This window comes from Pongo abelii, chromosome 23, assembly GCF_028885655.2.
Source record: "Pongo abelii isolate AG06213 chromosome 23, NHGRI_mPonAbe1-v2.0_pri, whole genome shotgun sequence".
Taxonomy (NCBI): domain Eukaryota; kingdom Metazoa; phylum Chordata; class Mammalia; order Primates; family Hominidae; genus Pongo; species Pongo abelii.
Genome location: NC_085929.1, coordinates 40,707,365 through 40,731,954, shown reverse-complemented (window position 1 = coordinate 40,731,954; position 24,590 = coordinate 40,707,365). Strand labels below are relative to the sequence as shown.

At 41.3% G+C, this 24,590-nt stretch overlaps 1 long non-coding RNA gene across 11 annotated transcripts in view; it reads right to left on the bottom strand.

Moving 5' to 3' along the window:
* The window catches only part of LOC129052730 (uncharacterized), a 154,468-nt gene that overhangs the window by 18,937 nt on the left and 110,941 nt on the right, over positions 1-24,590 (bottom strand). For 6 of the 11 annotated variants that reach the window (XR_010139511.1, XR_010139514.1, XR_010139520.1 and 3 more), the window contains 2 exons: positions 11,552-11,664; positions 3,192-3,264 (listed from right to left, as the gene is read on the bottom strand). The exons of 1 other annotated variant lie outside the window; for it this stretch is intronic. This is a non-coding gene — a long non-coding RNA (uncharacterized LOC129052730). The remainder of the gene's footprint in view (positions 1-3,191; positions 3,265-11,551; positions 11,665-24,590) is intronic. 4 more of the 11 variants (XR_010139515.1, XR_010139513.1, XR_010139512.1 and 1 more) reach the window with 1 other exon arrangement.

Genomic DNA, 24,590 nt, shown 5'->3' with positions numbered 1-24,590 from the left:
AAGGTTGAAAAACTTGCTGACTCAAGTTGGTGGAGATGAAGCAAGGACAAACTTGGAGAATTCTTCCTGGAAGATTTCGAACTTTTAGGATTGTAGGCAGAGGAAAAAGTGAGCAATGGATCCAGGGGAAAGAAAGGAAATAGGTTCTTACCCTGGGGTGCAGGGCCGTGAACAATTCTCAGTGAGGAAGGGATCCTAGTTCTCACCTACATTAGTCTGTGTTCTCTAGAGAAGCAGGATAGATAGATAGATAGATAGATAGATAGATAGATAGATAGATAGATAGATAGATAGATGATTGATAGATAGATAGATAATAAATAGATGATAGATGGATGGATGGATAGACAGACAGACAGACAGATATTCTGTCTCTCAAAAACATCAAATTCAAATTGAGAGATATTCTATAAACAACTGCCCTGTAAGAGAGGGAGAGGGAGAGAGAGAGAAAAAGAGAGAGAGAGATTTAGGTATAGTCTAAGGTCTGAGAGCTGGAGAGCTTGCAGATTTAGGTGTAGATTCCAGTCCAAGTCCGAAGGTCTGAGAACCAGGAGGAGCACCAAGGGTAGATCAATGTTCTAGCCAAGCAGTCAGGCAGAGAGAGAAAGAGAGAGACTCCTGCCTTCCATCCTCCTTTTTGTTCTATTCATCCTTTTCCATTCTTTATTTTCTATTCAGACCCTCAGTGGATTGGATAATACCCACCCACACTGGGGAGAGCCATTCGCTTTACTCAGTCTAACGATTTGAATGCTAATTTCTTCTGGAAACAGCCTCACAGACACACTCATAAATAGCATGTAACCAGATACCTGAGCATCCCATGATGCAATCACATTGAAACCAACACAATTAGTTATCATTCTCCTGAAACCCCTTTACCCCGTGAAATCGAGAAATATAATCTTCATCACAATCAGAGCCCCTTGGATTTCTGTTACACATCACAGTTTACAAGCCACTTTCTCATTTGCTAACTCATCTGATTCCTGCCATCTTTTCACTGGGCTAGCATAGCAAGAGGAGCAAATCTTTTAAAGGTTTGGTTGTGACTGTCTCACATCAGAAGATAAAGAAAACAGAAACCTTCAAGCTATGTTTTACATTCATGTTCTGAACTGAAAGTAGTGTTTTAAGAAAGTCAAAGTGGTCTTGGAATTTCTAGCAATGGCTAAACAAACTGTGTGCCTTTCTGCTATTGGTGCTTGTTGTACTAAGAAAAGAAAATGAAGTTAAGTCATTAAGAAAGAAGTCTCCCTCCACTAATGAATAAACCAGTGATCATATGCTGCCCAACAGACAAACTGGGAAGGACACAGCATCATTTTTGTGGTATTCTTGCTGAAAAAAAATCATAACCTCATGAATCTAGTCATCAGGCAAACTCAAATTGAAACGTACTCTATTATAAGCAATTGCCCTATACTCTTCAATAATAATTCATGAATGATAAAGACTGAATAACTATTTCAGATTAAAAGACACTAAAAGGATAGCAAGAATTTAATGTGTCACATGATTCTAGGTGGAATTCTAGACCAGAAATTGCTTTGGCTATAAAGTACATTATTAGGATAATTGGTGAAATTTGAATAAGGTCTGTAGGTTAGATAAGTATCATTAAATCAATGTTAACTTTCTGATTTTGGTCATTGTGCTCTGATTATGTAAGATAATGTCTTTGTTTTAAGGAAATACTTAAGTATTTGGGGTAAAGGGACCTCACGACTGTAACTTGATCTCAAATAATTCAAAAATAAATACATAGGTAGATAGATACATACTTACAGAGTAACGGATATAGAATGGCAAAGCTAATGGGTAAAGAGACAAAGAGACAAAGCTAATGGGTACAGATACATAGATACAGATAGATATAGATATAGATATAGAATGATAATATTCATAATTGGGGAACTGTGAATACAATGGTAGAAGAATTATTTATACTATTTTCTTGCAATTTTATGTAAGTTTTATTACCTGCACATTGTGCACATGTACCATAAAACCTAAAGTATAATAATAATAATAATAATAATAAAAGAAAAAAAAAATGTAAAAAAAAAAAAAAAAAGAAGGGAAAACAAAACAAACAAGCCCTCATTTCTGTGAGGGCAAATTTGGGATGGATCGTAGGTAAAAAGCAAGTCGCCTTCTCATTCTGATTAAAGACGCATGAAGAAGACAGGTGGTTGAATGTGGTCACAGGTGGCACTGATGAGGTGTACATTCTGCTTGTTTGCTTGACTTAACTCTGTTCTTTTCCCCTCACAAAAACCACTGTCTGAGAGCACTCATTATGGTTACATGAGCCTCCAGTCACACCTGCTCCTGGAGAGACACCCTCTAGCCCATGAGACTATCACACCCCAGAACCAAGGATTGGAGATGAGGAGGAATGAGCTACATATGATTCTGTAATAAATGGACATCAGTCTTAAGAGTATGAGTGTTAAAAGCACTCATTTCAACTTGTCCATGTGGATAGGTTGCTAAGGATGGTAACAAGCTGCTTTTGTAACTGAAACAATGGAACTGGCCATTGAGCTGGCTGTGATGTCTAACACTCGAGCTATAGCAAAATGGCCCAACAGAGCCTGAATGATCCTGTCTTCAGCCTAAACAAAATGGATAGACCACAGAAACCCTGCCTCCTATGAGAGGCCAGTGTGGTGCCCAGACTAGGACAACATCTGAGGACACTGGCACACAGAGACTTGTTGAATGACTTGTGAAACTTGTCCAGCTGGGCGTAGTGGCTCATGCCTGTAATCCCAGCACTTTGGGAGGCCGAGGCGGGTGGATCACCTGAGGTCAGAAGTTCGAGACCACCCTGGCCAACATGGTGAAACCCCATCTTTACTAAAAAACACAAAAATTAGCTGGGTGTGGTGGTGGGTGCCTGTAATCCCAGCTACTCAGGAGGCTGAGGCAGGAGAACTGCTTGAACCCAAGAGGCAGAGGTTGCAGTGAGCCGAGATCGTGCCATTGCACTCCAGCCTGGGTGACAAGAGCAAAACTCTGTCTAAAAAAAAAAAGAAAGAAAGGGAATAGAATGAGCTGCAATGCAATGCACTGCGATACAATGTGATGTGATGGAATTATGCAACAGGACAGACACTGTCAAGCAGATAATAGAACATAGGTGACAACTCCTAACATTCATGGCATGAAACAACCTTGACCTGGATAGTGTTCTCCATACTCAAAACTGTAAGTGATTTAGTTCCATCTTCTTCTTCCATATTTTCTTCTCACCTGAGAAGAGAAATTTATAATATAAATATTTGACTTTCCAGTCAGAAAGATCTAGATTTTTCTATCCTGGCTTTACCCTTTGCCAGCTTGAAAACTTTGGGAAATTCATTCATGTCTTTAAATTCCAAACCCCTCAATGGGGAAAATATGCTTGGGTCACAGAGCTTTAAAGAGAAAATCTGAGACATATAGTAAACATCAAAGTGCCCAGAAGAGATGTTGGCACACAGAGGTACAAAATACTTTTTATTCTGACTGTCCATCTTTACTTTCTCAGCATTTGTCTACCGCACACATTGTGTCCCAGAGGGACTAGAGAGTTGGGCCCTCTGGAAGGCCCTCATTTCACCTTTAATCACTAGGTAACCGATCACATGTGGCTTGAGTCTGGGATCATGAATGGATGGGGCTCCTTCTGGAACCTTATCCTCTTACACACCAAGTGAACATTTTGGAAATATTTTTATCCAAATGGATGACAAAAACAGTAGTGAATATAATGGAAAATATCCTGATATGAACCCCTTCCTTTCTTAACTAGGCCACAAAAATGAGGTACCCTTATTCATAATGGGAAGTGATGCTTCATTGCATTTGACAATTTTTGATTTTATATTTATTCTTTTTTTATAGTGTCTGTCTCCCCTTTAGACTGTAGTCACCATGAGGCAGGAATGATATCTCATTCATCAATTCCATAGTGCCTACCACAGTGTTGCCAGTGCATGGTAAATGCTAAATAAATGTATGAATAAATGAATGAATGAATATAATTTTCTAGGTTTGGAAGGGCTTCTTAGAAGTCACTTGGAGCACTCTGTGTCTATTGTCTGGATTACACCCATAGAAATTCCACCTGTCCATTCAATTCTAAAATATTATCCATGAAAAATTTCTAATCTTGCCCAACCTCAGTTCCCTAGGACTAATCATGGAAGGATTTGCCTCCAACCTCCTAGGGTGCAGCCAAGTTGGAAGACATTCTCTGTGTCCTGATTCTCAAAAGAGGAAGATGAGGCTCCATTGGATTGGACCAGGAATTATGTGCTGGGGTGAGGCTGTCACCTCCAGCCTTTTACCTGTGCAATAAAGTGACCAACTAGGAGAGGAACTTGGAAGCCGGAGGAGACCTGAACAGGAAGAGTGAGATGTCAAAATCCGTCTGGAGAAGAGAGTAACATGAGTTCCTACATCCTGACTAAGATAGCTCCAGGGAGGTGAAATTGTGGGTTCTAGAGTCAGATAGACTGGGTCTGAATCCCAGATCCACCAAATGAGTGCTCTGGGACCTCAGAAACACTCCATAAATCACGTGAGCCTCAGTTTCCTTCTCCTTCAAATGGAATGGGACAATATAGTACACAGGATTACCGTAAATGAAGTAATACGGTAAATAAATTAGAACAGAGCCAGATTCATAATAAGCATTCAATCTTTGCTCTTTTTATGGCTATCCAGGGTAAAGAAAAAGCCTGTGTCAACAAGAGACCGAATAAGAAACCCTCAAGGAGGAGACGTGGGAGTTGCCTTCATTGGATAGAGTGCCGCAGGACAGGATGTTCTGAGAGGCCAGCACCACACCCTCTTGACCATGCTGTAGCCAAAAATGTTCCAGAGGCATCCGAGAAAACCACTGCAGAATACACAGCACAGCTGCATTTTGTCTGCTCCACCTACAGCAGGGTTTGCTCTACCCTGCCATATCACAGGCTCCTGAAAAGACCAACTCACAGCACCAACAGGATGTGATTAAGCCTTGGAGAAGATTAATTACCCACTTTCTTAGGAGTCAGTCTCTCCTCCCCACTCACTCAGGTGGCTTTACCCCCCACTAAGCCTCTGAAAGAATCTAACATCATAAACAAGGATCTCATTAGCAACTTGAATTCAGGCTGCAGATCTTTTGTGAAGATTTGGTTACAGATGCTGCTTTAACCTCTGAGGATTATTCTTCAGCATCCAGAGAGACTCCAGTTGCTCTCCTGGGAAATATTCTCTCATTTGAATAACTCATCTGTTCACGCATTGGCATAACTGCTGCCAGTTCCAAGCACCTGCTGGGGAGTGGACCCAGATTAGGCCTCTGGCAGGGCTACAAAGAATGCGTTTCAGTGTTGGACTTCCCATTCCATTTGCATCTTCAGGGGAAATTAGTGTCCCACTCAAGTTTCTCTCTGTTAGGGTGACAGGGAGATGCAGTTCTTCAAACACTGTCCTCAAGTGGAGAGGGAGGCCACAGAGCTCCGACTGGCTTGCCAGCCCATGGAGCCATTTTTTCTTTGGTGGCGGATGCTCTCGGTGTGGCCTCTAGCGCTCCTTTCATGTTCCTTTTCTCTCTCCATTCCCACCGCTCTCCCCTCGGGTGGGTCCACATCGCCTCTGTCCTGGACTGCAGCCTGTCTCCTCTCTGCTAACCAGGGTGTCTTCATTCCTCTGCAGCTTTCACACAGCAGCCAGATTAATGTTCCTTGGTGCAGCTTTGATCACACCACTGTGCCCAAACAAAACCTTTCATGGCCCCCGGCTACCCAGTAACCAAAGTCCAGGGTCCTCACTCCAGCATTAAAGAGCCTCTGTATTGTGGATCCCAAATCATCACATGCCCCACCTCCATCACCCATCTGTTTTGCCCCCACCTACCTCAACCTCAGTTCTAGTCCTTCAAGCTGCAGGCAGCAGCTCATTGAGAAAGTCATGAAATCAATGAAGTATGTGACGAAAGCATTTTAAAATGAAATTTATAGCAAAAGAACAAATATGTATATGGCTTTCTATATAGCAGGCTCCATTCCAAATACTTTGCATAGACTCACATACTTCTCACACTGTCCCTAGGGAAATAAGCACTCTTGCCATCCCTGTTTTACAGATAAGGACACGGACCCAGGGAGGTTAAATAAGTTGCCCAAGGTGATTAATTCTGGCTTGAACCCAGACAGCCTTGTATCAGAAGCCACACTCTGCTATACTCCCCACGATGTACTATATGGAATAAAACTATATTCTAGATTCTGTAAAACCGTACGGAACAGAATAGAAAATTTAGGGCATTCTGTATATACAATGGTAAATGTTTCATGAAGGTCTGTTGGAGATAAATATAAATGTATACACACATGACTACAGTAGAAAATGTGTATTGTGCTGAGTACACAAGGTCAAATGTTTGTCTTACTGTGGCTTGTGGTCAAAAACATGTGAAACCTGTTGTTCTGGCTAAAACCAAGAACCTGCCAATGATGTCTCATGCTTCTTTGCCTCTACATCTTCACCCACACTGATCCCAGCACTGGAAATATCTTTCCCCATCGTTTCTCACCTATATCTCTGGTCCAAACATGTCTTGTCCATGGAGTCTTTCTTAATTCTTCTGTTTATTCTGTCTTCTAAGTTATAAGCTTCTTAGGGCTTAGGTACATACATTTCACAATCAGTTCTTGCTTCCTGACAAAGAAGGAAGCATCTTCCAGGAGGCTTTTACTCCCAACCTACTTTCAATCCCCCATTGGTGTGATGGTTTTCTGATATTCGTCTTCTTTCTGTGATAGTTTGGGACAATGGTTCTCAAAGTGTGGTCCCCAGACCAACAACGTCAGCATCGCCTGGGACTTGTTAGAGATGCATATTCTCAGGCCCCATCCCAGACCTACTGAATCAGATATCTGAGGGTGAACAACAGCAGTGTGTGCTACGACAAGCCTTCCAAGTGATTCTGATCAGTTGGTTCGAGAACCACTGGCTTAAGAAAAAGCCATTCTTATTCAATATGAGAGAAGGGTTTGTTTCATGACTCTGGGCCAGTTGGCTGCATTGTATTGCTTATGAGGACAAGGTCAGGGGATCAACTTCGTGTATCCAAGTCAGTGACATGTCACACCACACACTGAATCCCCCAACCCTAGCTTTTGTGCAATTGCAAGATATTTAGTCCCAAAAGAACTATGGATGTCTCAGTGCCAAAGCTAACTCACCTAAATTACTACTGTCATCGCATTAATGGAGCCAGGCTCACAGCCACGAGCTATCAAGCACCCTGCAGGGGACAGTAAAAGCAGAACCAGGAATGGACAAAGACATTGTTAGAAGTCAAGAGAACATGGACTTTCTAAATACCAAAGCATTTTAGAAGGTATGGCTAAAACAGATTTCAAATGATGACGAAAGGCAGTAAAATTCCAAGTGACTTTAGGATGGAACATTTCAAATTTCATAGGAAATCCAAGGTCACAGAAATAATAAACCAGAATGACCTAGGAGCTAGCACTTGATAGATTCAAGAGCATTTCCATGGACAGACATTTTATATTTGAAGAAACTCGAATCTATATTCCAAGAAGTTAAGAAACAAGATCACACAATGAGGAAATAGCAGAACTAGAATGCAAACCAACGTTTGTTACCCAGGAGTCTCTACTAAAGTTCTGCCTGCCCTGCTGAGGGCACTCCCCTCTCTGTGGTTTCTCTTCTACACTCCTGCCACACTGGCCCCAGTGCTGCCATGTCCACTCCTAGGGCTCTGCACTTACTCTTCCTTTTCCTTTAAGTATTTTTTCACTAGCTGTTCCCAGAGCTGCACCCTCCTCATCCTTTAGGCCTCAACCCAAATGTTACTTACTCAGAGAGGTCTTCCCTGACCACCCAGCCCACACTTCTGTGCCTGTACTAGTTTCCTGGGGCTGCTGAAACAAATGAGTGCAAAGTAAGTGACTTAAAACAACATAAGTTGGCTGGGTGCAGTGGCTCATGCCTGTAATCCCAGGACTTTGGGAGGCCCAGGCGGCCGGATCATGAGGTCAGGAGATCGAGACCATCCTGGCCAACATGATGAAACCTCATCTCAACTAAAATACAAAAAAATTAGCTGGGTATGGTGGTGCGTGCCTGTAGTCCCAGCTGCTCAGGAGGCTGAGGCAGGAGAATCGCTTGAACCCAGGAGGCGGAGATTTAAGTGAGCCGAGATCACACCACTGCATTCCAGCCTGGGCAACAGAGCAAGACTCCATCTCATAAACAAAACAAAGCAAAACAAAAACATAAGTTTATTCACTCACAGTTCTGGAGGCCAAAAATCCAAACTCAAGGTGTCGGCAGGGCCATGTCTCTGAAGGCACTAGGAGAAAACCTGCCCCATGCCCCTCTCTTAGGTTCTGGCGGCTGCCAGCCATTCATGACATTTCTTGACTTGCGGCTGCATGACTTTCAGTGGCACTGTCCTCTCTGTGTCTGTGTCAAATTTCCCTCATAAGAACACCATTCATCGGATTAGGGCACACCCTCACACCATATGGCCTCATCTTAACTTCATTACATCTGCAAAGACCTTATTTCCAAGTAAATCCACATTCATATGCACTGGGCATTAGAACTTTGACACATCCTTTTTGGGGGAGGTGGAGAACAACTCAACCCACACACAGCCACAGACATTTCCTACAATACCCTATTCTATTGTCTCCATATTGCTTCTCAGTATGTGACATTATCCTATTTATTTATAAGTATATGTGCTCATTGCCTGCCCAACCGTCCCCCAACTAGAAAGAAAGCTTCTTATAGCCGTGCACCTCTCTGTCTTGTTCACAGATGAATCTCCAGCACATAGAAGGGGGGCCTGGAACAAAGCACTGTTTTACAAAGATTTACTAACTGCCTGAACTGCCTCTCCCACTGGGGTCTTCCATTACATGGTCCCACCTCACCAACCACAGGGATGAATACGTAACCTAAGCTGACTTATCAGAACCATTTTAAGGACAGACCCTGTGAGAGAGGGAACCATGATGTTTCCTCTGAAATCATTGCTGTGAGGATGATGTCATAGTGTTGCCAGATAAAATACAGAATGTCCAATACTCTTTTAGCGTAAATAAAGATCCCATGCGATATTTAGGACAGTGCAAATATTACTTGGGACCTCCTTCTTCTGAAAAAGGTATTTGTTGTTTATCTGAAATTCAACTTAACAGAGCCTTCTTTACTTTTATTTGCTAAATCTGGAAACTCTATGGTGTCAGTCTCAAACTGCCAGAACCTTGTTGTCCACACAAGGAAGGAACAAAACCTTCCTGAGAATGAAGCCTTTGTAGAAGGAAGCAGAGTCAAGAGATAAAGACTAATTCCTGGTCACATTTCCTAAGCCCCTGCATCCAGCCATGCCAAATGCTTCCTTTACCTCTGAGGCTTCTCAGTAATCTGTGTCAATAAATCCCTCATCCGTCTTATTTTTTTTCTTCCTAAGCTTTTTGAAACTAAGTTTTTGCTACTTGCAAATGAAGTTCTGGTGAATGTAAATCACCTTCCAATCAGTGCCAATTCTTGCCTTCATGATTTCCTAAAATCCATAATCCCTTAGTTTCCCTCCTAGTTTTTCCACTACTTTCCCCAATGATGCCCATTCCACTCTTAGTTAAGAGTAGTCTGATGCAGTCCTTTGTGTTCAGGCCAGAAAGGTCTCCCTCCAATCTGTATCATCAAGTCCATGAAGATGCAGAGGAGAGCCCCAACAAGACACAAACCCTCTGTCTTGCTGATGCTAACCACCCTATAAAGCATAAATGCAATGTCTTATTATGCTAACAGGTCCCCTCTTGATAAGGTGTGAAGAATAAAAGCAAGAAAAAAAGGGGAGAAAAGGGCAGGAAACCCTATCCTACTATAGCCAAAATGTTTCTCCTGAGCCTCGAAAGAAATAGGGCCCATTGCAAGGTCTGGATGATGCAGGTTTCTTGAGCAGCAGAATCCCAACCTTTCAATCTCTTCTCCAGCTTTACTGCAGAGTCTTAAGAGCAGACCCAGTTGGTCATACAAAAGTGACAGCAAAAGAGGTCCACAGAGCTGAGACAGCACCCCAGATGGTATTGCCTGCAGATGACTTGTGCAGTGTTCCTGCTGTCACACATATCCCTTTGGTCCTACATAATAAATCTCCTCTTGTTGATGGGACGGACAGCTAGGATTGCTACTTTTACTTTTGGCAGATCCTGATTTGCTAAAGATCGGCCCTTCCATTCCAAGCAGAAGAGAAGGAACAGGCCAAGTGCTAGGGTGCCAATCCCTTAGCAACTAGGCAGAAGAAAAGAGAGAAAACTCATATCCTTGCCAAGAGATCTGTCAAATGGCCATAGGCAGGGACATGAACCTCCATCCAAATTAAACACTCAGCCTTCTGAGCCCGGTAGTTGCCAAGCATACACTTTGTAAATCAAGACAGCATGTATTCATCCAGCAAATATTTATCAAGATCAGGCAATATGCAAACACTGTGCTAGGCACTTGGGAAAAAAATAATGAGAAAATGTAAACGTGGTTTGCTATGGTTTGAGGGCTTACGGCCCCTCAAACATTTATGTTGTAACTTTTTTTTTTTTTTTTTTTGAGATGGAGTTTCACTCTTGTTGCCCAGGAATGAGTGCGATGGTGCCATCTCAGCTCATTGCAACCTCCGCCTCCCGGGTTCAAGCGATTCTCCTACCTCAGCTTCCCGAGTAGCTGGGATTACACGCATACACCACCACACCCAGCTAATTTTTGTATTTTTAGTAAAGACAGGGTTTCACTATGTTAGCCAGATGGTCTCAATCTCTTGACCTTGTGATCCACCCTCCTCTGCCTCCCAAAGTGCTGGGATTACAAGTGTGAGCCACCGCACCTGGCCTATGTTGAAACTTAATTCCCAATATGAAAGTATTAAGAGGTGAGGCTTTTAAGAAGTGAATAGGTCATGAGCACGTCACAGTCATGCATTGATTAGTCACCTTATGAAAAGGCTGGAGACAACTAGCTAGACCCCTTTTGCCCTCCTGCTCTTCTGCCATGGAAGGACATGATGTTCATCTTCTTCAGAGGACACAGCCACAGGAGTTATCTTGGGAGCAGAGACCAGCCTCTCTCCAGGCACCAAACCTGATGGCACCTTGACCTTAGATTTCCCAGCCACCAGAACTGAGAGAAATGAGTTTCTATCATTCATAAACTATCCAGTCTCCAGTATTTTGTTACTGCAACAGGAATGGAATAGACACTGTCTCTCATCCTTACAACTTCTCTAGTTGGAAAAATAGGCATCAGCCACATAAATGCTTAAGTAAATGAAGACATTATTGTGGTAACACAGAGAAACAGAAAATATGAGAAAAATTACAAAGATTCAACGGACTTCATTCAATGTTCAACAAATATTTGTTGCACCTCTGCTGGGTGCCAGACATTGGTGTGGGTGCTGGGGTGACAACCTCACTTTATTCAACAAAAGTTTGGATTGAATTATTAACTGGAATTATTTACCCACCTGATGTAGAAGCTCATTTCACTCTCAGCTTGTGCAATGAATGTTCCTCCCATCGGGTTGCTGGCTTTCTGGTTATCTTCAGCCCAGAATGTATGCCTGCCATACCTATTAGTCTAAGCTCACAGAAATCAAGGGTCTGCAATCAGTCACTAGGCTCTTGGGAAAGCAGGGCACAAGCAAATGAGAACTTGAATCAGAATGGAGCAGGCTGTTATTTTGTTTTTGGACTCCATCTGTGACACTGGTAGAATTTAGAGAATTACAGAGTAGAATTGATGTAGTATCCAACTGGTTAGCATTCAGGAGCTCTACACTTTGCTGATGATTCATGAGGTGGGAAGTTGGGGTTTTAACTGCTTTACATTAGCATTTGCATCTTAAAAAATATTCCTAGATTCTACGGCTTCTCTCCAAGTTTGATGGTCCTGTGAGAGTTTGACTTCAGATTCACCAACTACAGTCAGCTGAGGAAAACCCAGTGGTTATTTCTTTGCCATGAAAGTGCCCTTGCTCTGCCTACAGAGCATTCTGGCTATTTGCCCAGACTCAAAATTCTCAAAAATGTGTAAACTTAGAAAGCATTCTCCAGCTGCTCTGGACTTCAGCATCTCAGGTTTTGGTTAAGAGTCTTTCAACTGCATGTGAAACAATCCACTTTAAATCAGCTTAAAGGAAAAATTTAAAAGGGGAAGGGAAGGGGTTTATTAGGAGTATACAAGGACATCTCACAGAAGCCAAGGGAGCAGAGACTGGAAGAGTCCCCTGAGGGTCTGGAACCGGAAATTGGAAAAGCCCACAAGAAATAAGGTAACCACAACTCGATCTCCCCTGTGTCCCCAGCAACTCTCATCCCAGCTGAACTCTGCAGCATCTGGTTCATTCTTTTCTCTCTGAAAAAAAAAACATGTCTCTTTGCTCTGTGCACAAGATGGAAAATGGCTACTTTACAGTTCCTGCATTTCCATCCTTTCACCTTCAAGCCACATCAGAGACCAACTAGCTGCCATTTTCCTCTACAATTCTAAAATTCTGCCACTTAGTAATTTAACCACAATTTATGAAGTGCCTACGATGTGCCAGACTCTGCCCTAAGACAGTAGAAATAACCACTCATTGAACTGGCCCCTCAAAAACCTCAATGCATCAATGTTATTAGGATCTTATGATTGGGTCCAAGACATAATATCTTTCCACACCTGTGTACTAAATAAGTTGAGAGACAAGAAGAAGAATATCAGGCCAAAATATAATGTTTATTATTAATAAAGACTAGGTTGGAAGACATGAGTTCTATTCATAGACAGATGAGACCTCTAAGAGTTCTAATCCTAGACAGGTGAGCCCTCTAATTCTGAAATCCAGAATTTAAGTGATTTACCCTCTCAGACACCTATCCCAGCAGGGGAGAGGTTTCAAACCCTTTGCAGACATAAGTCTCACTGCCCCAAGCAGCTGCTTAGAACTCATTTACCCTAAGGGCAGTTCATGTTCAAGGAGAAACAGAAAGAGCTGAGCTGAGCATGATAACTTCACTTTTCCTATTTACCAAATAGAGAAATCACTTCACCTTTCCTAGGGCAAAGTGCCTAAAGAGGCAGAGAGAGGCCAAAGGTGGTAAAACTAACTGAGCTGCTTCCCCATGGAAGAAAACATTAAGAATGAGAAAAGCATTTCCCATCCCCAAACAACCATATTTACTATTATTCTTTGCTTTTATCACTTAAGCTTCTTAAATCTGTCATTCAAAAGTCTGAGTTCCTTTTCTTTCTACAATTGAGTGGACATGTTTTTCTGCTGATATTTTCGAAGGTTTGATCTTTTGGTTGTTATTATTCTAGTGGTTGTCTTTATAACTATTATTCCTTCAATACTTATTCTTCTATTCTCTAGTCCATGCCTGGCAACTCCCTACCATATTCCCCTCTTGTTCCTTACCACCCTATTTTAGTGGATTATTATATGTTTAAATATTACATCTGTGACATGGTATCTTTTAACCTCTGGCTGTGAAGGATTAGAAAGGCAGCATATATAGCAACATCTCTTACCATTCTTTTCCCTCTTCTCCTTTCAGTTTTTCTTAATAAAATCATTTCTACACTGGGAGAGCTTATAAGGTTTTGTTCTGCAATCACAATCTTCAAATTTACTTTAGTCTTGGTCCCACTGTTACACGGAATTTCACACTCACCATAAGTCTTATTTTCATACTTCCAACTTTCATTCTGAAGTTCATCCTCTAGTGGCTTCTCAGGAAATACATTCTCTAAGTTATTGCATGCTCAAGAATATCAGTCTTCTGCCCTTATACACAAGTAACAGTTCTGCTGTGTTTTTTAGAAAGTATCATTTTTTCTTACAGATTTTATAAGCATTGCTTCACTGCTCTCCAGATCTGAATTGCCATGGAGAAGACTGAGAACTTTAACTGACTTGATACTTTCCTCGGTTGCCTAAAGTATCGATTCTTACCTTTGAAGCCTAGTAAACCTAACCAATATATGTCTCAAGGTTTATCATTGTAGGCCAATGTCTCCAGGGTATGTCTGTCACTTCATATATAAATATGCATATATATGTATGTGTGTGTGTGTGTGTGTGTATATATATAATTATTTTTCTGTTTTATTTTAAAGATATATTTTATCACCATGTTAAAACAAACTCCAAAAACAAAATAGAAATGTCCACTACATGTATGTTGTATCTTCTTTATTCATCTTCCATTGCCATCATTTTTTTTCTAATCCATTTTAACCCTCTGTCCTTGTCCATTTTACTTAAATCACTTTTCTTAATCCTCTCCTCTCGGTCACTTATGTTTTCAGCCATGCATTGTCTTTATTTATGTGTCTCTTCCAATAGGAAACCTCATTTTTGTGAGGGTTTTATTTTTATTCCTTTCCTGAGTTCTGCCAGTACATATTTAAACTTTTGTTTTATTTTACCTTATTTTCTATGAACTATTGTACAGCCATTTTACACTCTGATTTTATGAAGGCAATTGTTTCATTGGGGTGTTTTTTAAAACCCAGTAATAAAATTTCTTTTAAAGTTTACCACTTTTATGATAGAATTATAAAGCCATTGAACTTTGCTTGATCTTGAAAAGATCAATGGTTCAACCACTGCCCCCTCAACACACACTCACTTACATACAAAGAAAACATTTCCAACCTCACCACCACAAACTTCCTTGAAAATCCACATCATCCCTATATTCCTATTTATGTCAGATACCACCAGAATTCTAAGATTCTCTGCATATCACCACTTATCATTTGGGCTCTCAATTCCACATGGCAAAATATGTTCTTTAACCACTCACCTATCTTCTTTTCTGGAAAATGTCCTCTGGAACTCATAGTCCATTATCAGCAAAATCTCTTATATTCTCAACATCTCTGAATTATCCCTTCATCTTCCTCCTCTAAGTGAAACCTGGCTACACCTAAGGACAGTTTATCTCCTACAAAGCTTTCCAAAGGTGGCTGATCTTCACCATATTCCTCTATATCATTGAACATGAAGGTATGATGTTTGTCCCTTTTGTTTATTGTTGCTTTTTTTAGACAATTTACACCCCTTCCCCCTTAAAAAAAAAAACTTGGATTTGAAGATTATACTATCAGATTGTATCACTCACTACCTCTCCTTTTTGTAGTCATCTATACAAACCTGGGCCAATCCCCTTCATCCCTCAAGGATTTTAGCCTCAAGGCCATTGCAACTCCCTGCAGTAGTATTCTGAGTGATTTCAATATTCTTTTTTTTTTTTTTAAGACAGAGACTCACTTTGTCGCCCAGGCTGGAGTACAGTGGCACGATCTTGGCTCACTGCAACCTCTGCCTCCTGGGTTCAAGTGATTCTCCTGTCTCAGCCTCCGGAGTAGCTGGGATTACAGGCATGTGCCAACACAACCAGCTAATTTTTGTACTTTTAGTAGAGATGGGGTTTCACTATGTTGGCTAGGCTGGTCTCGAACTCCTGACCTCAGGCAATCCACCCACCTCAGCCTCCCAAAGTGCTGGGATTACAGGCACAAGCCACCACGCCCAGCCATGATTTCAATATTCTTATGTGTGATCTTCCCAGTACCATGGTCTCCAAGGTTCTCTGTCTATTCTATTTCAGTAATTTAATTCTCCACTTAACTTAGTTCCTCATTCTTACAATCACAGGTAGATCTTATTATCAATATTAATTGCACCCACCCCACATTCTTGAACCCAGTTTCAGGCATCTTTAGTCTTACTTTCTTTGAGATTTCCTGCTCATTCATTCTATTATCTCAACATCACTAATTACTTAATTTAATGAGGACTTTCAATGTACTGATTCAACCACCATTTGACTCCCACTTCACACACACACACACACACACACACACACACATGCTGCCTGGGTTCCCTTAAGCCTATCACCCCTAAATTCACATCAGCCTTTTAGAAGCACTCAGTAATCATAACTTTCCTTAGCTCTTTCATTCTCCCGCCCTCCTAGACAATAAGTTTGCCTTTTCTTATTTCTCCGCAAATCTCCCACAACTCTTTCATTACCTTACTCTCAGTTTATAATGATGCTTTCTTTATTTGAAAAATAAGAGCAATGAGAACTCCAACATATTCCTTCCACCACATACATGAAACTATCAGGTTCATTCTCACATACTGTGTTTCCTTCTGTTGCCAAGGATGAACTGCACATGTTCCCATCAAAAGCCAAATCCTTCTCCTGTGCAATGGATCCCATCTTGTCTCACCTCCACGGCACCATGGCTCATGCCTGTAATCCCAACACTTTGGAAGGCCAAGGCGGGCAGATCACTTGAGGTCAGGAGTTCAAGACCAGCCTGACCAACATGGTGAAACCCCTTCTCTACTAAAAATACAAAAATTAGCTGGGCGTGGTAGCACGCACCTGTAGTCCCAGCTACTCGGGAGGCTGAAACAGGAGAATCACTTGAACCTGGGAGGCAGAGGTTGCAGTGAACCTTAATAGCACCATTGCACTCCGGCTTGGGCAACAAGAGTGAAACTCCATCTTAAAAAATAAAAATTTAAAAAAAAGAAAATAGTTTTCATATTTGTCTTCCCTTATTCCTACATTATCAAAATTTCTCCTATAGCTACCATCAGCATACTAACCTGCTTATGCTCCTCAGCCACATCTTCCTGCAGCCACTACCCTATTACTCTGTTCTCCTTTGTAGCAAAACTCATGGTCATCAATCTTGGTTAGGCTCAGCTAACTAGTTCTTCTGCTGCACTTAGCTGGGCTCACTCATTTGTCTAAGGTCTGTTGCTGGTCAGTTTGGCGGCTCTGCTTTTTGAGACTGTGAAACTCATGGGGCACTTCTTCACCTCTCATTCTCTTTTGACCTCATCCAACTGGTTTCCATCTCCACCAATTTTCCACGTCCCAGTAAATGTCATTTCATCCTTCAACTTGCTCAGTCAAAAAAAAAAAAAAAAAAAAAAAAGCCTTGCCTTACGTGCAGACTGTCTTCTGAATTTATGATTCGTCTATGTGAATTTTTTTATTCAGCCCTGTCTTCTCTTTCAGGCCAAACTGGGCCACCAAAGCTCCTGACATCGACCACACAACCATTTCCATTGCTCCATATAAGGGCTTGCTGGGTTTGCCCTCTGGGTGTGCCGGGTATTTAGAGAAATGTGTTTGGCTATATTCTCCTGATATCTGCAGCTGTGAGCATCTTTTCCCTGTGCTTCCTCATCTTATTTGATCTTCACTGCATGTGGCAGCTATTCTCTATATATTGTGGTTTAGGATTATGGATGTCCCTTGGTTTCATCAGAAGTGGAGAGCTCCTTTCTTTCCAGGTTGTCTTTGTTGCTGTGAGAGTGATCTCCAAGAGGACAAAGAAGAAATACTGTCTATATTCGCTATTTTAAAACTAGAAATCGCAAGAAATATGATTAGTAATTTACTTTAAAGAAGATAAATCTGACCACAGTATGTAGCAAGAGGCAGGGTATATTAGTTTATCAGGGTTCTCCAGATAAACAGAACAAATAGAACAGATGAAGGAAGAGAGAGGGGGATGTTAAAGTATTGGCTCTTGTGATTACAGAGGCTGAAAAGCTCCACAATCTGCCCTCTGAAAGCAGGAGACCCACCAGTGATGTAGTTCAAAGGCCTGAGAGCTGGTGAACCAGTGGCATAGATTTCAATCCAGTGCTGGAGGCCTGAGAATAGGAGTGCTGAGAGCAGGAGAAGATTGATGTTCCAACTCAAGCAGTGAGGCAGGTGAGAATTCAGTCTTCCTCCACCTTTTAAAAAATCTATTCAGAGTTCGAGACCAGGCTGGCCAACATGGTGAAAACCCATCTCTAATAAAAATACAAAAATTAGCTGGGCACGGTGGCAGATGGCTGTAATCCCAGCTACTCGGGAGGCTGAGGCAGGAGAATCACTTGAACGTGGGAGACAGAGGTTGCAGTGAGCCAAGATCACGCCGTAGCACTCCAGCCTGGGCAACAGAGTGAGACTGTCACACGCACACACACACACACACAAATCTATTCAGGCCCCCAATGGACTGTTTCATGCCCACCCACCTTGCGGAGGGTAATCTTTACTCAGCCCACCAATTCATATGTTAATCTATCCATAAACTCCCTCACAGAAATAATGTTTTATCAACCATCTAAGCATTTCTTGGCCCAGTCAAATTGACAAATAAAATTAGCCATCACTAATTTTGGGAAAGCCATCTGGTAATAGCAGAAAATCTAAAGGAAGCTATTGGAAGTAGAGTCTGAAGAAGTCAGAGGAGAATTGAGCCAAATGGGAGCCTTCGATTCCTTTAGAGATGTGGCCACTCCAATGTGCCAGTAAGGGCTCAAATGTAGATGACAAAAAAACTAATGCAGTTTAATTTTTTTAAAGGGGGGGGTGTATGTGAGACAGAAAATTAGAAGCTTATGAAATCATTAGAAGGGCTGAAGAAATAAGTTCTAGGTAAGAAATGATTTGGAATGTCTCTAGAAGAGCATCCCAGAACTGACTCGCCAAGAGAAACTCTGCAACAGTGGGGCTGTTAGGGAAACAGAAAGCCAGTGTTCTAAGTACCGCTTCCAGGATCTCATCATGTGAGTCATAATCTAGGCATCTGGGGCCCAATGCCAAACTTATGGGTCCAGGAACGATTCTCCTTAAGGGAAGTTTGGGGTTCAGGATGCTGCCATCAGAATGTTGACCTCTAGAGCCAGAGTAAGTCCAGATCCTGGCAAAATAAACACTTGATTTATTTCTTCTGCCTCCTTCCACTTACATTGGTTGTGAACCCAAGTCTCACATGTATCTGGCTGGGATAATCTTACATCAAAAATTGTACCTTCAACTGAGGAAGCAGTCTTTAGATGCCAAACTGTCAAGTACAGAAAAGCACATAATAAAAAATTTGGAGCAGGTGATGAACAAAACTACCCAAACTGCCCAGCTTTGGTCAAATTTTCTTCTCCTCCCTGCTGAGCTCACTTTGTCAATCCTTTAGCTGCTATAAACACCGATTTCCTCAATCCTCTTTCCCTAACCCACAGTCCTCTCCCACAAATATCTCTGTTACTCTGTATTACATATTGTCATGTTTGCTAGTATTTTTAGCACCCTTTTTGTGAATGAGGATACTGGGGTTCAAAAAAGTGAAATAATGTGTCCAAGGTCACCCAGCCAGTCAATGATGGAATTGAGACTTAACCTCATGATCTGACTATAAATCTCATTTTCTTTCTTCTACCTGTTAAGTCAATGAACGTCTATGACTATGTCTCCTTCTAAACTGAGAAGGAAACCCAAAACCAGCCTCTCCTGGGCAAGCAAAATAAATGGATTTCTTAATCACTCTTTCTTTCTGAGGCCTCTTTAGGCTGAACCCCTCACTGCTCATGCCCAGATGGTTAATGTTGCTGCCAGCCAGGCTGAGGGCTACACGTAATATTACTCTCTTCTTAAAGGGCTGCCATCTTAACATTGTATTTTGCCTGTATGGACCATCAATCAAATTTTCCCTTACTAGTAAAAGTTATTGATGATCACTTGCTCCTGAATATCTAAAAAGAACCTTCTGGTCTTTCCAAGCCACAGGCCTTATTCAGTCAGTAAGCACTGATTAGAGCCTTTCCTGGTCCCAACCTTTCCTGATAACCATAACTTTCTTCTATGAACCTTGTTCATAGAACAAGTTAAACTTCTTATTATTCCTGAACATACCCCTGGTTTCATGCCTTTGCTGATACTAGTCTCTCAGCCTGGATTTTTCTTTTCCTTTTCAATGGCTAGTTTTTAATCCATCGTGCAAGATTTAATCCCTCCCTTTTCCACAATATTTCCCTGGAACTCTATAACAGGTAGAATTGAATTCTTCTACTTTTGAACTATTTTGACATTTCTATCTATATCCCTCTTACAATACCCCTGAATTTCTACTTGTTATTAAATAAACATGATGTAAGTTGAATTGCCGGCCGCAAATGTTTTATATCCCTGTGATAATTAATATTATATAACCACACTTTTGGCATAGCCAGGAGTACTCCGCTTTGGGCTTGAACAGGTGACTTGCTTTGGCCAATAGGATTGTTAGAGAATGCACGATAAGAAGAGGCTTGAAGTGCACTTGCATAGTTGGGCCTGGCCTTTTGCATTTCTGCTCTTTGCCAGGAGAATGTCCTGAGGACAGATGTTGGTCCAAGGAAGATGAGAGGCACTTGAGTGTATCTGCATCCAAACTACAGCATAGAACCAAGCCTAGCCTAATCTAGATCAGCCAAACCCCATCCAATTCAACATATATGTGAGCAAAATATGCAGCAGTAACGGACTAAAATACCCATCAGTGCAATTTTATCTCTTTTACTAGACTGTGCATTCCAAGAAGGCAAGCTTTCTATCTTACTCTTTCTACAGCTTTGTAACAACATCTAAACATTATAGGAAGCTTACTATCCATCATGTGAAAAAACTGAGGACCAGCAAGGTTTAATAAGTTATCTCAGGAAAATGCAAATCAAAACCACAATGGGATCACCTCACACCTGTTAGGATGACCAGTATTACAAAAAAAAAAAAAAAAAGATAACAAGCATTGGCAAGGGTGTGGAGAAAAGGGAACTCTTGTACACTGTCATTTGGAAATGCAGATTGGTGCAGCTATAACAAAAAACAATATAGAGGTTCCTAAAGACATATCATATGACCCATTAATCCCCCTTCTGGGTATAAAGCCCACAGAAATGAAATCGCCATCTTGTCAAGATGTCTGCACTCTAATGTTCATTGCAGCATTATTCACAATAGCCAAGATACGGAAACCACCTAAGTGTTAACAGATGAATGAATAAAGAAAATGTGGTATACACACACACACACACACACACACAATGGAATATTATTCAGCCTTTAAAAGGAAGGAAATCCTGCCACTTGCAACAATATGAATGAAACGATATGCCTAGTAAAACAAGCTAGGTAGAAAGAAAAATGTCACGATCTCAACTACTTGTGGAATCTTACAAAAAAAAAAAAGTAAATACACAGAAACAGAGTAGAGGTCAAGCATGGTGGCTCATGCCTGTAATTCCAACACTTTGGGAATCAGAGGTGGGAGGATCACTTGAAGCCAGTAGTTCAAAACCAGCCTGGGCAACACAGTGAGACTTCATCTCTACAGAGGAAGAAGAAGAGGAAGAAGGAGAAGGAGAAGGAGGAGGAGAAGGGAGGGGGAGGGGGAGGGAGGAGGTAGGAAAAGGAGGGAGGGGGAGGAGGGAGGGAGATGGGGAGGAGGAGGAAGGGGGAGAGGGAGAGTAAGGAAGGAAGGAAACAAAGAAGGAAAGAAGGAAGGGAGGGAGGGAGGGAAGGAAGGGAAGCAGGGAAGGAGGTAAGGAGGATAGGAAGGAAGGGTAGAAAAGTGGTTGCAGAGGCAGGGGAGATTGGGGATACCTAAGCCAAAGAGTGCAAAGTAGCAGTCACATAGGATGAATAAGTCTAGCAATCTAATGAGGACTATAGTTCATATTGTATTCTAGACTGGATATTTGCAAAAAGAGTAGATTTTAGGTACTCTTAGCACAAAGAAAGTAACTATGTGAGATGATTTACATCTTAATTTACTCCACTGCAGCAATCACTTCACTATGTGTGTGTAGGTGTGTAAGTATGTGTGTGTGTGTGATTTTGCACAGCTTAAATATATACAATAAAAAATTATAGTGGTTATCAAAACTGCAATTGTTGAAAATTTTAATCATGTCACTAATAAAATAGTAAATTAAAAATAAAGCATGATGTTTGTAAATAATAAATTCTCATTATTTTAAAAATTTGGTTTTATAATTTGTCTGTTAAATTTAATAACTGAATCACAATTAGAATTAATGTAAAAATTTAATATTTTTCCCAGTTGCAAGCTCTAGGTATAAAAAATATTGCATTGTAATTTGAGTATATCAAGTTAAACTTAATTTTTAAATTTCAAGGCATGCAAACAAAAACATGAGGAATCTGGGGAGAAAATTATTTCAGAACAAAAAATAGATTAAGTAAATGAAGAAATAAACCATAAAAAATAAGTTATCTAAAGTTACATAATGAAGTAGTAACAGAGATGGGGTTCAAATTCCGGCAGCCTGACTCTAGAGGCTTGATGTAATACATCTATCTAAATAAAGGATGTTCAAGAAAATATTTGAGGATGGGAAGGAGAAAGAGACAGAGAAAGGAAGAGCGGAAATACAATAATTTTTTGTTGTATTTTAAAAGAATATTTCTATATTTGCTACTGAGTTTTTTAAAGCATAACTGTCATTATAATTTATACCCCTAAAGATGATACTTATCATTAGACTGTCCAGGAACTTTTTTTTTTTCTGTACAAGCCCCTGACTATCCTTTTTTTTTTTTTTTTTTTTTTTTTTTTTTTTTGACAGAGTCTCGCTCTGTGGCCAGGCTGGAATGCAGTGGTGCGATCTCGGCTCACCACAACATCTGCCTCCTGGGTTCAAGCGATTCTCCTGCCTCAGCCTCCCAAGTAGCTGGGACTACAGGCACATGCCACAACACCCAGCTAATGCACCTGACTATCTTTTAGGGAGCACTTTGACCCACATGTCTTGGAGAGGTATACTCCTGGTAAGACCCTCCCACTGCAGAGCTTCTCTCTCTATATAGAGTCTCCTTCCTCCTACAATAGTATAGCCAAGGGCAGGGCTTGTGACCCAAGCTGACCAACTGGCTGCTCTCTCCAGGACTCAGGTGAGTGATGGAAAGAGGAGATACAATCAATCATCACAGAAATAGTGTGCATGCCAGACTCACTTCATGGGAACCATGGTTGGGGCTCCTGCTGTGAGCTCCCTACCTCCCCCAGCTCCTCCCAATTTCCCTGCCCAGTCCCCCAGCCTCCCTTAGATCTGTGGATTCTCCATATTCTTCCAGTAAATACCCTTTCACTTAAGAAATCCAGCCTTGGTTTCTGTTGCTTGCAACCCACAACCCTGATTGGTTTCATTTCTTTTTCCCAAAACAATCTCTATAGTTTATGAAACTGGATGCTCCATTGGCCTGAACTCAAGAAAAGGCCATGAGAAAGGCTAAATGACCTAGGTTCTAAAAGAAGCAAGTTCATGAGGCAAACTTGCTTGTGAGTTGCTCTTTTGCCACTGTGGTCAGCATGACATCAGCTCCGGGCCCAATACCCCAGGATCTGAATACATCCCATGAATACATGAGACGACAATCAACATGATCTATTTAACATCTTCTGTCACTGATCACAGAATGTTAAAACTAGACAGGATCTTAAAGAACATCTAGTCCACCTCCCTTGTTGAACAAATGAAAATAAATGAGGACCTGTCCAGCATTGAAAACTAAGTGGCAGAGCTGAGACTATCTTGTGGGCCTCTTGATTCTCAGCCAGGTCCCTTTTTGCCCCACCACCTGCTGTGCATCTGCCAGAATGTTTTGCTCTTGAATGTTTTGTTCAAATACTGAACAAGTAGTGTTGTGACTAAGAGCACAATTTATGGGGACAGACCACTGGGCTCATATCTCCGCTAAGCCACTTACCTGGTCTCTGGGAGAATCACTTGCCTGTCTGCACCTCAGTTTACTAATCTATCAAATGGGGATAATGAGAGTATGTACCCCATAAGATTGTTATGAGTAACAAGTACCATAAATAGCTGAGTACTGCACATATAGCAAGTACCCAATGAATATTAGAAATATTTATGATTACTCATAAAATAATTAATCTGGAATATTAAGTATTCTTTATTTGGGCAAAGAGAAAATAAGGTGCAAAGATAAAGGGACCTGACCAAGGTCATATTGTTACCACAAACCCTGATTAAAGATTGTGTGCCCCCCACAAATTCATAGGTTGAAATCTAATCCCGATTGTGATAGTACTTGGAGGTGGGGTCTTTGGGAAGTGAAAACAACTTTGGTATGTGATCAGGTCATGAAGATGGAGCCCTCCTGAATGGGGCTGATGCTTTTATAGAAAAGACCTCATAGGGCTGCCTTGGCCCTTCCACCATGTGAAGACCCAGTGAAAAGATAGCTATCTGTGAACCAAGAAGTGGACCATCACCAGACACTGAATCTGCTGGTGACTTGGTTTTGGACTTCTCAGCCTCCAGAACTGTGAGAAAGAAGTGTTTGTTGTTCAAGCTGCTTAGTCTGTGGTATTTTTCTTATAGCAGCCCGAATGGACTAAGATACCATGCATGTCCCATCCAAGCCTAGAACACTTTCAGGAGCAATTGACAGAAAATCTCAGTCTAACAAAATAATTATTGACTTCTGTAACTGAAAAGGATGCTTGCTGATTTGAGTCATGCTGGGTCCAATTCCTTACATAATTACCTCTCTGTCTCTGTCTGTCTTTCTCTCTCCTTCTACCCCTTTCCCATTTCTTGGCCTTATTTCCCACTGAGCTGGCTTCACCCTTACATCCTTCACTCATGGAGATTCTTGCATCCCCAAGCTTAAATTATCTTTATAGATAAT